We start from the raw sequence: 11,508 nt of genomic DNA, 5'->3' as shown, positions 1-11,508 counted from the left end.
CACTGGTGCGGACACGTTGTAATCGCTCAGCTGCTCCAGATGGCCTCGAGACTGGGTGCAATACAGAAGTACTACTAAGCACAACACGTTGGGATTGAGAGTGGGCTGTTGAACTGAGTGACCATCTCAGCTCCATTATATGCTATACAGTCATCAAGGAGAGTTGTGTGGTGAGCAAGATCGGTGTGTGAACAATATTAGCTCAACTGCCTCCACTGAAGAGCTCCAATATGCAGTTGAAACAGAATCCTGTTCCCGCTGTCTGGGCCTGATTGTGCAAATCCTAAAATAAGGCCACATAAACCCTGGCACTCAGCTGTGCATTATGCTGTTAGACTACTGCTAGCAAATGGGCTCCAAATAGAACTGCTGGGAGAATTGTGTGTGATAAGCAAGATCCCTATGTGAACAATATTAGCTCAACTGCCTCCACTGAAGAGCTCCAATATGTAGTTGAAACAGAATTCTGTTCCACTGTCTGGGCTTGAATGTGCGAGCCCTAAAATAAGGCCACATAAACCCTGGTGCTCAGCTGTGTATTATGCTGATGGAATACTGCTAACAAATGGCCCCAAAATAAAATGGATGGGACAATTATGTGTGATAAGCAAGATCACCATATGAATAATATAGCTCAAGTGCCACCACTGACGAGCTCCACTATGCAGTTGAAACTGAATTCAGTTCCAGTCTGTCTGGGCTTGTATGTGCAAGCCCTAAAATAAGGCCACATAAGCCCTGACGCTCAGCGGTGTATTATGCTGATGGACTGCTGCTAACAAATAGCCTTCGAATCATGGTTTTAAGGCAGTAAGGAGAGGCGAGGCGCCCTGACCCCTTTTTAACTTTTAAGCGCTTAAAGCATAAGGAGAGGCGACGCCTTAGACCTACTATAGTAGCATAACATATTAGCTATTGAGTATAGATACATACCTTGATATTGTTCAGCAATCATAGGGACAGCATCCACCAATAGCATCTTAACTGAAGGATAGGACTTGTAGGGACAGCAATCAAGGGAACCTTTCTTAAACCATGAATCTAATCTTTTGGAAAAAATAAGTCTATTCGCTGGAATTTTTTAACTTTGCATTTATTATTCTAGAAAAAAGAAAAACCATTAAATAGAAACCCTTTTATGCTCTTATTAATAGGATTTACCAACCTTAAAGATTTTTACAATGTTTTCAGTAATATTTGTAGATACTACTCGAACTGTTGCTTTTATTTCTCCGTACCAAAAACTTATTAACTAAATAAACTATTCCAATGAATAGACTGAAAGTTTCTTGGTAGTTATAGAATTCTAGTACTTCATAATTTTTTTATAAGAATGTTTTATGAATTCATTTTCATTCCTTTTGTACCCCTGGCAAATTCGAACTTTCGTCGAAATTGTCTCTATTCATATGTATGAAATACATTGGTAACTAACCATGATTGATAGGTAGCATCTTAAGGATAGGAATACGCCACGATCTACGTGCCCATGATTTCAGGCATCATAATTAGTGATTTCCGTGATTTGAAGAGCATGGGAGGGCACGGGAAGAAGGGGGAGGAGAAGAGAGATGAGGGGATACATAACTGCGCCAGAGAGGCCCAGCCCGGAGGAGTAAGCTGTGGCTGCGGGCCTGCTGCCTGCGAATCTGAGACCCGCCGCCCGGTCGCTGCCTGGAGAGAGAAGCTCTCTCTAGATTATCTGCTGTCTGGTAGCTGCGCCTCCCTCTCTCCCCACACTTCTTCCAATTCTCCCACCCGCTACCAGTTCTCCCCAATTTCCTGTGGGCGCTCAATTTCCGCACAGGAGGCTGCTGCACCTGCATATGGCATCCAATTTGCCCTGGGCATCGCCCTATGACGCCTAATCGACACACTGGACGCCTCACGTGCCCCTCCAAGGCAAGATCGACACTTCGGTGTTGGAGACCGCTCTGACGCCTAAGCGCCGCCTAGGCAACGCTTTAGGGGCGCCTTTTAAAAACAATGCTTCGAATAAAACTGAAGGGCATAAGTCACATGTCTTATGCTGATGGCCTACTCCTGTACAATACTCCCTCCGTTTCGGTTTACCGGGCCGTTCTCTCTTTTCACCGCAACCAAGGAGAGCGATCCGTGGCTAAGCGAAGCGCGCCCGAGCGGCCTTCAAATTCGCCCAGATCTGTTGGCCGCTGAATTAACTGCCATGCAACGCTTGAGTTTCCCACAATAAAAACAGCGATCCGTGGCAACTCTGTGATCTGCGGCGATTTTGGCATCTACAAATAATAAGCCTATGCTTCCTTCTAGGCATCTACGACACAGAGGAACATCCAAGGCAAGCAACCAGAATAATAAGCTCTGCATGAGATTACAGGAATGCTAAAAGCATACCATCACAATTCTTGTATTGAACAGTGCGCTAACAGAAGACAACGTTAATCTGATTATCATTGCAAATAAAGATAACATGGCTGAATCATGTAAAAATGAAAGATGGTGAAATTAGAACATGGCTAAATGACAAACTAAAAGAACAAGAAATAAAGGTTAATAACATGTAGTGAATGTGGAGTAAAACCTGTGATGCTTGGCATGCCATTGCTTGTATCACCACCATATTATTTGTTTGATAAAATTCCAATGATGCTTCATTATATTTTTTTCCCAAAAGCACTATAGTGCACAGCATAAATAAAACATAATAATAAGGAAATATAAATCACATCCTATTTTGTCAAACTACATTGTCAAGTCGAATAGCAATTTAATACATAAATATTGAAAATGCACCAGCAAAAGAAACACAAGCCTTGTTAAGTTGTTAGTATAAAGTAAACCCTATTAATTGTTCTAGTTGATTAATTCCAGCTTACCACCTAAATTTTGGAGTGCAAACATCATTTGATTACACAAAATGTCAAAGAGAAAAAAAAAAGGCTGACTGGATTTTTTTTAAGACAATTAGATATCAACAATAAGGCATACATAATGTTAACACTGTCAAAGAGCATAAATCAGAATAACTGAAAAGCAGACAATATAATAAGTATGATGGGACCTGTGCCAGCTCTGTTCTTTTCTCCCGAGCACCCAGCTGCCACAATCCAGCCACAGCCCTTGGGAGCGAGGCATGGACAAACGCCTGCACATCATCGCGGTACGCTCAACCATTCAAAAAAAAACTGCAGTAAGCTCAAGTGCATAGTGCTAGCAATAGTATGCATGATAGTTTCCACAACAAACAGTGCAACCAGCAGAGATTTTGTAGGTAAACAGGGCAAAATTAGCATAACTCCTTAGAACTTGCTAAGATGTACACATGTCAAGAGAAAACCGGAGGCACATCAATATAAACTTACACAAACAATTTGTTGGTGCACGGTTTAGAAGTCCCAAGGAGTTATAGAATCTATATTATGAAGTCAAGAGTTTTGCTACAGAAAAAATGCTATCAGAAATTATATAGAACCACTATACGTGAAGAAAAGGGTGGTATATTTCGGTAATCATATTAGGAAGAAAGGAAGTCCAGATAGCGTATAGAGAGATGTTGCCAACAATGCATCGAGTATCAAGGTAAATATGTCTTTATTGAAGCTACGGTAGAGGATCAATGGCACCTTCCACCTTGCCTAATTGCAATGCTTCCACTATACTTGAGAGGGTGAGTCCCACAGAAAAAAAAGAGTACGACATGGTTAGACAATCGCATAGAGTTAAAAAATAATTATAAAATTGTTCGTTACAAAACAATCTTGATGCAAGTTTGTGCACATTAAAACCTAATGATTGATGATCAGAAAAAGGAATTAAAGAAGGCTTGGAAATCTTCATTTGGCTATGCTAATCAAAGTTATGAAGTGTACCAGGGAACAGCTAACCGTTGAAAGCAGTTATCTAACGATCAACTGAACAGCTCATGAACAACTAAAAAAGATATAGAGGCACATGTAGCGCTGGTGCTGTAGCGTTCCAATACAGGAAGCATTATGCAGATTTCAGCCAAATAGAAGAGAAAGGAGAGGATCGAAAGGAAAACGCATACACCGGTTCAAGTCAGAACAAAATGCCTACACAAATTCACCACAACCTACCGATTTTTCTTCTGGAGCAGCGGCCGCAGAACAATCGGATCTGAAGGCCAGGGACGCCCGTGTGATGAGATCGTATGGTCAACACGGCTGATGCTCTGAGAGGGCTCAGAGGGTGCTCAAAGTCAAATACTCCCTCCGTCCAACAAAAGATGTCTCAAGTTTGTCAAAATTTGGATGCACCTAGATGTGACTTAGTGTATAGATGCACAAATTTAGTCAAAGTTGAGACATCCTTTGTTAGACAGAGGGAGTATTGAAGTTCCGGTGTTGTAAGCCACCGACTAAGCCATGAATAGGGAGGTGGTGCAGTGTCAAGGAGAAGATGGCGACACAATCAATAGAAGGATTTGGTTAAACAATGGATCCTAAGATCTTGCAAAATATGTGAATGAACAAAAGGAACCAACCCAGCTGACCATGTATGTACCGATATGAGCTCCAAAGCACGTAGTATCATGAGCATATATGTTATATATTGGGCCACCTGCCACCTGATTGGATAATTCAGGAATCAGGCAAGTAAAATCAAAGTACTACGCAAGGTTACATTGCAGCAAAAGAACAAAAGTTGAAGTTCAGCACCATGATGTCAGTGTAATAAAATGAGGTAAACATAATTGCATTCCATTAATGCAAGCATTGAGCATTGGATAAGGAATAAGGTAGCAATATAAAGATAATATCATCCAACATCCCAATTTAAGAAAGAATAAATATGTATTTGTATGCACTAAGTTACACCATTGTGATGTACTAATAGCCAATAAACACTACATTCTGACATGCTCGATCAGTTTGCATAGTCATCCTGATGGAACAGAAATGCATCAACTTTACTATAATTGACATTATAACGCATTAGAAATTCCATAACTTGTTATCCTGAATGTAAACAAGAAAACTTGTATGTTCCTCACAATCCGCAGAATAGATAAGACCATGCCATTGTTTTTGAATGTAAACAAGAAAAATTAAGACCATGCCCTTGTTATGCACGATGTCAACTATACATCAACTACCAAATTCAAAGTTTAATGGCAAAGACACATACATCTTGGTTCTAAGACTAAAATAACTAGAAGGGTAAAAGCTTTTCAGCATATCATGTTCTCCATGTATCCCAAATTCTATTAAAAAAACAGTCAAGGATCTCAAATGAGATGATACCGAAAAAATTAAGTGCAGAATTTGGGTTGCGGCAGAGCAAAAATGATGGGTGCATGTTCAGAAGAAAGCATAACGTGATATTAGATCCAAACGATCAAATTCAACTATTTTCATATTCAACTATTTCTTCTTTTTTTGCACAAAAAATTCAACTATTTCTAATTGAAGCTCTTGGCAGATATATTACCTGATAATTCATATTCATTGCGGCTTTGTAAACTGTATGCAATTCAGGCCAAATTGTTCATGATCCAAAAAAATCATACGGATCAAAAGCATTAAAATAGTGGCTTCGGCGAAGAGCTAAAGAAAGGATTGGTAGTTTGGTACCACCATAAAAGGGGACAAGGAAGAAGGGGATGTGCTCCAGATAGTGCTGAAGTGCACCGTCCATACACCACCAGCTTGGTCTTTGTCAACGTCATTGGACATTTGGACCACAATGTTGTTCATGCGCATCAATGGAGGCAATGGCCTTAATCAACAGGAAAACAAATAAAGCAGATCAAGAATTACACAAACCCAGCGAATTAGATCAAGAATTGGGTCGGTGGAGATGGGCGGCGGAAGGGGTGGGCCGGTGGGTGACGGCGGCAGGTCGACGGGCGGCAGAGAGCTGGACGATGGTGGTGGTTAGGGGATTTACCGTGAGGGGGTTAGGGCGGGGCGGCAGTGCTCTGGCTGGCGAGCGGCGGCGGCTTGGTAGTAATTTCTAAGAGCAGCAAAGAGACCTGCACTGCACTGAAAGGTGGGAAGGCAACCCACAGCCTCCCTTCCGTGCATCGTTGTCGCAGCAGTCCTAACGCACCATCACCGCACTTCTCCTGCCATCGACACCGCCGATTAGGGTTTCTTCAGGAGTTGCTGTGAGAGACAGAGGGAGGAATACGAAATAGGGGAGGGCGAACGCGTGATCTCGTGGTTGCCAAATCAGCTGCAGCTTCTTGCAGTGCAAAACAAAAAACTGGGGGCTCTCGGCACACTTCTTATGAAACTTGAGGCTCCTTGGTGTAGCTTGATTTTTGCTCATTCATGTATCTTAGAAGAGCAGCAGGGTGATATTGGTTATTATCCATTTGAAACTGTGAATCGATATAGTATCTTAGACAAGCAGCAGCGTATGTTGGTAAATCTAATTATGCCTCAGAGGAGCAGTCAGTAGGCTCTCAATGACTTTTTTAGTATAGTAGCAGAAATAGTTTATGAGCATATGGACCAAGCGAGCTCATTTGCCTTGCTTGATCCTGCAATGCATCCAGGAAGGCAGAAACTGAAATACTCCGATCATAAATTGTTGTCGAAATATAACATGTATCTAGACACTTTTTAAGAATAGATACATCCATATTTGGGCAAAGTTTAAGTCAAGAATTTAGGATCAGAGGAATAACATTTATAAACAACAAAATACGACAGTATTTCTGCATCATGTCGGAGCCTAAAGTTGCTTCAGAAGGAAGTTCTTGGCATAGCACCATTGACTAAGTTTTAACACGAGCGTGCAAACATACTGTCATAAGTACAGGCAATGCGCAGACCGCATTCCCGCAAGGCTGATTCCAATCTACATCACCCGCGATGAAACAACACATCAAAATAAGAAGCTACGTAGAAGATTTAGACAGATACCATCAACTTCACATTGGCGATGCATAAGAATAAATCGCCTGTCAATTAAGAACCCAATTCTATGAGGAAACATGAGCAAAAAAAAAACAGGAACGACTGATATGAAACATGATTGAATGACTTATTTTAGTGACCTTTATTGGAAGCAGTAGCTGCATTCAGGGCTTTGTCTTCAACTTCTTACTACCATTGTTCTTCTGCTATCTCATGTGGAACAATGGAAAGATCAGCATCAGAACCGATGGCGGGGATCAACGGGTACCTACTCGAGAAGTATTTGCTTTTTCATATTCATTCCTGGTAGCACAGAAAGTTCTTGTTTGTAACGAATTCTAGGAGATTAGTCAGGTCACACATATATAGACAGGGGATTTCAAAAAGACATAGCTGGGTAACACAAGTTTATTTAAGTGGATCAGATTCTTCGCAAATCTGCACATGAAAGATTAAATAAAAGAGCCGACAATTGTGTTAATTAAAATATTTGAATGCATGAAGATGGAACACATGTCTGTACTAACCGTCCATCTATGTGGCTAAGGCGGTTAACCGTGAGGCGCAGCTTGTTGCATCGGACTGTGAAAATGAAAGCAAAGATGTCTCCTTTTTTTATTGCGGCTGCACGCATGAAATTTCCCCAGTTCATTGTGATGGTGGTTCTTCCATCCGTGCCTTTGATCAAACGAACTCGACTCCAGACAGAAGTTCTGCAGAAGGAAAGAACCTCACGAGTCACACAATTATGATTCGGCAGTTTCATTCTCCATATCAATACAATCGTTTGGATAAGTTAGTGCAGGAAGATCAAGAAACCGATGTGGTTAATACTTAATGCCATAAGACCAGAGAGACATAGAGCACCAAATAATTACTAAGATGAGTTGGCAGAGCTAGGGTCAGGCTGCAGATGGTGCTTGCCCAGCTTGAAAAGCATGTACCGGCAAACACTTGCATGAAGCAACCACAAGCTGATCGAGAGGTATAAGCAGAGATAAGAATGTAATCTCTTGGTGAGTAACAAGCAACTAAGTGACATTTCTCCCAGCTGACACATTAAGATGATTCCTCAATGAAGCAACATTTACATATATTTATGATTACATCGCAAAGGTAGCAGGTTTAGTTGCCTGAGATGTGATTCACTGGTGCTATATAAATCACAAATACAGGAAATACCAACATTGTCAGGTCTCACCGGAGATAATGGTTTCTCTCAGCAAATCATCGTGGCAAAATAAAATAAAATAAAATAAAATATGGCAACACAACCATTTAGGAAGTAGAAAAAAACTTTTTATTCCTTTAAAAAATGAATAAAAGGCACCGGAACAGACATGCAAGATGTGGAAATTTAGCTCAATTTTTGCCCACTCTGACTAATTGGAGTATATACTCCCTCTATTCCAAAATACACCTCATATAGATTTGTGCACTTGGACCAAGGCAGCTCTCGTTTCTAGTGCCTGGCCACTCATATTGGGTTAATAATAAAAGGATGTGAGTAGTTATTGGCCGGGCGCGGGTACCAATAGAAAAATGAGGTGTATTGTGGAACAAATGAGAAAAATCTATACATGCTGTATTGTGGAATGGAGGGAGTACATAAGGAAATTGCACGGAATTGAGCAAAATAATAATAGTAAAACCTTTTCTCGAGAGCATTTTCCCGAACTCCATGGCCTGCGGCTAGATCTTTGCCAATATTACACTCTAATTTGGCCCAGTATGCATTGAAGAGTAGTAACTCCTCGGTTCCTAGTTGTGGCGAGAGAAACTAGGCAGCATCCTGATATTATATAACCAAAGTTAATTCTAGAAAAAGACAAATAAAATGTGTGTACCACTCTACAATCTGTATAAAACTGTAAAAAGTGAGTGTGAAGCGTGCACTCAAAATTAGGTACTACAACTACTTACAACAACAGGTAGCCGCTTAATTAAAGAAGGCTATAGCCACAATCATCCAGGATTCTACGATGATATTTTTAAGGCTGCTGCATAACAAAGACTCGAACAACAAACTATCAGCAGAGATCATGTGGTTTGCGGCAGCAATTATGCTAAGCATACTGTATAATCAGAAGCATATTTGACAATCCTTTTAGACTGAAATTTATTTACCACCAGGAAAATCCATTCAGTAAGAGTAAGGAAACTATTTTCTCATTTCTGAAAAAAAGAACATGTACACAAATTAGCTCTGTGATCACAACATCCTAGAGTATTCTTCCTGCCTAGCACTATTTCAATATTCAACAATTTGAGTCTAGGAGAAGGCAATTAAGCAATGCCTACCAATAGACCTAATAATAATAGTAGTAGCAGCAATGATATCATGGTCAAGATAAATAACTACTGAAAAATGAGGGTGTAAACATAATATTTCTTTTATGACATCTGAACGTGAAAAGTGAAAGCATAGGACATCATAAAAGAATGATGGAAACAAACAAGTCAAAACCATATTAAACTGGAGTGACGAAAAGGACAAATATCTTTTAAATATACCATCACATCATCATTGACTTTGCAGAAGATAAGAAGTCAGTCAAGTGTTATTGTTGCCTGCACTATCTTTTCACCATCGTAAGACATAAACAAATCATTCTAACAAAGAAATAAGTTGTCCTGACCATTTTATGAAGTAGCAACTAGCAATGCACTTATGCAGCAACAGGAGGACATATGCGAGCACCAACACAGGGTGTGCATATCAGAAGGAAATGAAACATTTTGTAAAAAAAAGGAAGTGCATCGACAGTTTTAGAACCTGCAGGCGCACAACACGTATTTATAAAAATTCTAAGGAAGTGCATTTACCAGCTTGAAAAATTGTGTTTAGGAAGAAACATCTTTGTAACATCAAACTGAAACTGCATAATAGATCATGCGCCATGGTTACCTTCCTGACACCAGAGATAAGAAGTGGCATTGGGATATCGTTCTAGACACGATAGACCCGTGTCCATGGTGATACCACCGACAGAATCCTTGCTACAACATCCACTAATAGCTCAGGTGGATAGTTTCCTACAACACAACAAATGTGACATATGTAAAAGTTACCATTTCTCACTCAAAAACTTTAGAGAACAACAAGACTAGACAGAAGATCTAGCAGGACACAGAGGATCAAGTGCTAGATAAGTAGTACCTTCCAGTTTTCCAGAGCTCATAAAGACCAATTCCACGAATCACAAGACTTGGGTAGATCCTTAGACCATCTGCTCGAAATGCTGGATTTCCAAAAACATCCCTAAAACTTTCCATATCTCTTCCAACTCCAACATTAGGTAAATCTGGCATCACGTGTGTAAGCATCTATCAAGAGGTAATTCATTAGGCATTAAAAGAACTGTGTAAGTCACAAAGCCAAGCAAGATGACAGCTCATTTTCCTCAATGGAGCTATCGCTAAAGCAGAAAGGAGGATAATTAAACATGAGGAATTAGTCTTCCAGTGAATGATCACCTAAAGCCAGCATCTTTCGCTAACGAAAAGCAATCAGCAACAGCAGCTACTGTGTGGCCTCTGTTTGTGTCACGTGCGACATCCTCATATGTAATCTGAATTTGAACACAAATTTCTACGCGGGTACAGCCATAAGATAGCATCTGCCGCAAATGAGGCCCCAAGCAATAATCAGGTCTCCTGGAATTTAGACAATAATACTAATTAGATGTTTCATGGTAAAATCACAGAGAGTTTTCAAATATAACTGAGAAACATGGACAGATGTTGAATGACCCTTACGACTCAATTGTCAAACCAATGCATTTGACAGCACTATGTTCCGAATAACAAACCGCCTGCTCAAAATTAGCAGAAGTATTCCCTGATAAAGCATCATGAAGATTTCTGATGAAGTAATCACGATAATCAGCCGGTAATGACATGAAAGTCCCACCTATCAAGATGAACTTGACCTGCAGAAGTATATTCAAACTTATATTGCACTTACCATGCACCAAACCTAATTAAATGGTGCATGAAATCACTGAAATTAAGACAGGATGGTCTATTGGTTTAAGGACAAACCTTATCCACATAATGTCCTAGCCTTTTGAGCTGATCTATCCTGCATATGGATTGTATCTACACCTGAAAAGCAGATCAATACAATCTGAAAAGCATGTCTACAAAGGCGTAAAAAAATGTCTTTTTCATCTCATAAACCAACCAAGTGACCAACCTAATCGCACGCCACGAACCAGAATTCTCCCGCAGGCCACGCTTGGGCGAACTCCACGAAATCCCGATTGGCTGATCGACACAAAGGGCGCATGATGGAACGACCGGAGAAATTGGTCAGGGGTTAGAGGCGGCGAGGAGGGTCGGGATGGATCATTGGACGGGAGCTTACCGAGGGGGCCGCCGCCGCCGCTGGCTGCAATCGCGAAAGACGGGGATATCTCACGAAACGACAGAGCCCGCGGGTCCCACCAACGAAACAGCGAGGAAAGAGGCCAGCCCTGCCCAACCCCCCGACGAGCACAGTGCTTCAACAGTCAACAGTAGCAGGCGACGTGGCATCGCCGGTTGAGCGCCCTTTCGCTCTCACTTGAAGACACGAGGGCACGCCATATTAACGGAGGAATTGCCACCGCCAAGTGATCCCTGAAAAAAAAAACTCAAA

At 41.0% G+C, this 11,508-nt stretch overlaps 1 long non-coding RNA gene across 8 annotated transcripts; it reads right to left on the bottom strand.

Moving 5' to 3' along the window:
• Positions 1-1,188: 1,188 nt before the first annotated feature.
• Positions 1,189-11,377, bottom strand: LOC100825381. 8 transcript variants are annotated; one of them, XR_002961857.1, is made up of 11 exons: positions 11,236-11,377; positions 11,065-11,135; positions 10,911-10,973; positions 10,626-10,798; positions 10,344-10,523; positions 10,027-10,171; positions 9,775-9,902; positions 8,519-8,658; positions 7,007-7,579; positions 4,077-6,910; positions 1,189-3,124 (listed from the first exon to the last, which is right to left on the bottom strand). It is a non-coding gene; the product is annotated as an uncharacterized LOC100825381 (long non-coding RNA). The 8 variants fall into 8 exon arrangements; XR_002961859.1 differs by lacking the exon at positions 1,189-3,124 and adding an exon at positions 8,790-9,642 and having other exon boundaries at positions 6,510-6,910; XR_002961860.1 differs by lacking the exon at positions 1,189-3,124 and adding an exon at positions 8,790-8,866 and having other exon boundaries at positions 6,510-6,910.
• Positions 11,378-11,508: the final 131 nt, after the last annotated feature.

Source organism: Brachypodium distachyon, chromosome 1, assembly GCF_000005505.3.
Source record: "Brachypodium distachyon strain Bd21 chromosome 1, Brachypodium_distachyon_v3.0, whole genome shotgun sequence".
NCBI classification, from domain to species: Eukaryota; Viridiplantae; Streptophyta; class Magnoliopsida; order Poales; family Poaceae; genus Brachypodium; species Brachypodium distachyon.
This window is presented reverse-complemented; position numbering and strand designations above follow the sequence as displayed.